At 32.8% G+C, this 4,086-nt stretch overlaps 1 pseudogene; it reads left to right on the forward strand.

Moving 5' to 3' along the window:
* The first annotated feature begins 3,589 nt into the window (after window positions 1–3,589).
* LOC111743079 lies at window positions 3,590–3,708 on the forward strand (annotated as a pseudogene).
* The last annotated feature ends 378 nt before the right edge of the window (window positions 3,709–4,086 follow it).

The raw sequence follows: 4,086 nt of genomic DNA on the forward strand, positions 1-4,086 counted from the left end.
ATACCGCCAGCGTATTAAAAGTTGCTGTCACAGAGCCACACTGCAGTGGTAGTCATGAGCCATTTTACCAAAAGGGATCATTGCACTGACCCTAAACAGATTGTATTGGCATCAGTTCTACTAGCATTGAAAACTGCAAGGGAGTCCTGATAGCCACTAAGTAAGAGTGTGAATGAGAACAACAGTTGTCCTGGCCTAGGCTGTATATGTGTGACTCATGACAGCATGAGGCATCCTTATATTAAGTTCTAGGGGCAGATATCATATGCAAAGCATCTGGTGTCTTCTTTAGATAGCAGGCTAGTCATTGCACCAAATCTTAGTCTTCTGTTGAATTAAATTTAGATATACAAAACAGATATGCTGCTTTTCCTTTTGCGAACGAACCCAGATGTGTAAGATGAGGGAAAAAGATGATATCTTTTAATAACTTATATTTTAATTAAAGTTTACAGAATAAATTTTTTACTCCTTGATTATTGGTCCAAAAAATAAATAGATGTCACTTAATTATGAGGCCTGGCTTTCTGTCAAATGCTCTATTTTCCATTGTGATAAACAGAACTGGCCACAGTCATTTTCTGTGATGCATGTAAAAACTGTTCAACTGAAGCATTTTTTCCTGTTTTTCTACAGCATATTTTGAAAAATAAGGTATCAAAAATAATTTCTATCAATGTCGCTAGGGACTTCTTTATATAAAAATTTCTGCATGCTGTCCTTTGTAATTTTTTCTATCAAAAATATATTCCTACTGGACCTTGAATTCTATAGCTGTTTTATTCCTTTTCATGACTACTATGAATAAAAGGTATAGAAGAAACCACAAGGTTACTGGAACATTTTCATAAAACTAAAGAGTTATGTCAGTAATAATATTCCTAAAGAAAAACAGGTTTCTTAAAATAAAACAAGATCGAGTAAAGTGAAAGGCCACTTTCAGATCAGACAAAATATCTTCTCACTCTTTTATTTCAATTAAAGTAAATGAAAACAAATTGAGGTTATATAAATAATATCTCACTTTCTACAAAGTCCTTTAGGTGAGTCTACTATGTGATATCAGGCAAAACTGTGTGAAGGGTCTTGTAAGTTACACTCCTGGATTTCATGACATGATTTCATATCTCACCAGTATGATGCTACATAAAATGGCAGGAAATTGCCCTGGCCCATGGTACCACTATATACCATTATTAGGAATGATGTAACAATTCATACACCTGTTACACTAAAGATATTCAATGACTTTACCATACCAAAATGCCCCCTGAACAATAATTTGCCGTTATATCATGTAATACTAGATATATTGAAAAAAAGTCATTTCAATATAAATCTAATACTTGTCAAAATCTAAATATTGCTAACTCTACGTGGGGCAAAAATAATAAGTTTTTATTTTGTCTAAATTGAATGTGTGTGAAATGTAATTAACGTGGTATATGTATCAATAGAATTCTGAAAAATGTTATAGTCTTTTATAGCAAAGGACAGATGGAGGTAAAGATACTCACTAGCATATACCTGCCTAGGTCAATTCGGGGATCCAGTGGAGTATACATTATCTTTCCTTAGCCCCAATTACCATTCTCCACACTGAGGCCAGAATAGATTTTCTAAGCATGGTCGAGTTCATGTTATTCCCTGGCTTAAAATCTTCAAATGGTTTTCCATAACACTGAAAATAAATATAATCTTTTTTCCATATAATAATCAATATATCTGCCTACTACTCTGAATTCATCTTGTATCACCTTCCCATTCACTCACCATGCTATGGCCACAGTAGGCTTTCTGATCTTGAATATGATTAGATCTTGCACTGCTAAAGGCTACCCAGTCACTGTCCTATCATCTTTCCTAATTTTCTTCCTAGACTTATCATCAACTAAAAATCATAATCTATCCAACATCTCCTTCCTGAACAAGATTTTAAGAATGGGGATTTTGCCTGTCTTACCTAACTCCTAACATAGTAAGTTCTCAAATAATATTTGTGCTATGAGTAACCTATATAGTGACCAATAAATTTGTATCAAATCTTTCAAGAATCTTTCCAGTAAAGATTTACCCAAGTATGGAATTAAATAACCATGGTAATAAGAAGAGAACTCAATAAGGAAATCCAATTAATTTTGAGAGTTGGTCTCACATCGTTAGTGAAAGCCAACTCCCTTAACTAGGGAAAGTTATTTAGGTACAAAGCCTAGAAAGAAGAAAGGCCAAGACCATGGAAGGAATATGACTAGAAAACAAAAAACCTTTTATTGCCAATCATACTTTAGAATCCTATGGACATGTAAATGAGAAGTAGAAATGTTTTCATAAGCTAATATTTCCCTGGATTTGGAAATTACACAACATTCTGCTCTTAACTAACACAATGATACTGAAGAAATAATTTCAAGATCTTAGTGACTTAGGTATACATAAGCCATGTTATTTAAATGAGTAATTGTCAGTCCATACTTGATTTCTCAAAATCTAATTTACTCAGTCTCTTATTTTAATATCCAAGTAATATATTTATATTTTAAACTGTAGTATTAATCTTAAAATTATTTTATTTTTAAATATATAAATACATGCATTTACACATGTAGTGTAAATTATGACCTTGAACAAGTTAACCTGTCTGTATGTTTTCTCATTAGCAAAATAGAGATATTAATGAATTCATAAGGTTTTTACAAGTATTAAATAAGTTCATACTTGTAGAGCACTTAGAAGAGAGCATGGCATAAAGTAAGCAATAGAAATTAGATGACTATATATAAATCAGTTTTGAAAACCGCATTAATTGTTTCTATTCTCACTAAGCTGTAGCTTTTTAAATCACATATACCACTAGTAAACATTCGGTAAAAGCTTATTGCCTAACCAGTCATAACTATTTATGTCAATCTGGAAAAGAGAATCATGAAAACTTAAGAGAAAATGTCTTAAAGAAACAAATATAGAGATGTTAATCTATTACTGATAAAATTAATTCATTTATAAAATTAAGTTAATTCATCCTCAAGGGAAAAAAACACTAATAGCATTAGTAAAATGCTTACTAGTTGACAAGCATTTTCACATACATTATCTCATTTAAGATTCATATTATACTTATGATGAGTAAAATTTAAAGTGATTATAGTATTTACTCATGATCACATTTTTCATAAATTTTGATGCTATTCCAATTTGTAGCCAGGTGTTCCTTTTATAACATTTTATATCTCCTTCTAAATCACTGAAAATATGCACAAGAATTATATTTTAGTCTTATATTATTTTGTTCTTTTAATAATGATTTTTTTGAGCACCTACTATGTGACAGGCATTATTCTAGGTACAGGAAATACAGTTGTTTTTTTCAAAAAGAGTCCAAATTTCTTGTCCTAGTAGAGCTTATATTTTATATAATTTAGAGCCAAAGCACTAAAGAAGATTAGTAAAATATGGAGTCTTTAGATCACAGTAAATGCTATCTAGAGTCAAGTAAAGTAGAAAAGAGAGTTAAGATGTGCCAGAGAAGTGAGGATATTGCAGGTTTAATAAGGTGCTCAAGGGTAGAAAAAGCATCTATAAGCAGATTGTAGTCTACCGCCATGGCACCCTGAACAAGACCGATCTCATCTGATCTCAGAAGCTAAGCAGGGTCGGGCCTGGTTAGTACTTGGATTGGAGACCACCTAGGAAGACCAGGTGCTGTAGGTGTAAAAAATAAAAAATAAGGGATCGTAAGCTGACAAGGTCCTTGCAATCTGTCGGGTCAACCAAGGGTTGCCTCGCCTAAAAAAAAAAAAAAAAAGACTGTAGACCTGAAACTAGCCTTGTGAGCTACTGTGGATATCTTGAGGAAGCTCATTCCTGGCCAAGAGTAAACCCACATAGGAGAGTCTCTGGAATGTTTAAGGACACCAGTGAACTGAAGCCCAAGGAATAAGGAGTAAAGTAAGAGATAAAGTCACAAAGATAATTGAAGGTCATTGTAAAACCTTTGGTTATTTTCCAAGGGATCTGGGATCAGTGTAGAATTCTGTGCAGAAGAGTGGCACAATTAACTATTACAAGGATGACAACGTGATGACTCTT

This window comes from Pteropus vampyrus, unplaced genomic scaffold (genome assembly GCF_000151845.1).
Source record: "Pteropus vampyrus isolate Shadow unplaced genomic scaffold, Pvam_2.0 Scaffold106, whole genome shotgun sequence".
Taxonomy (NCBI): domain Eukaryota; kingdom Metazoa; phylum Chordata; class Mammalia; order Chiroptera; family Pteropodidae; genus Pteropus; species Pteropus vampyrus.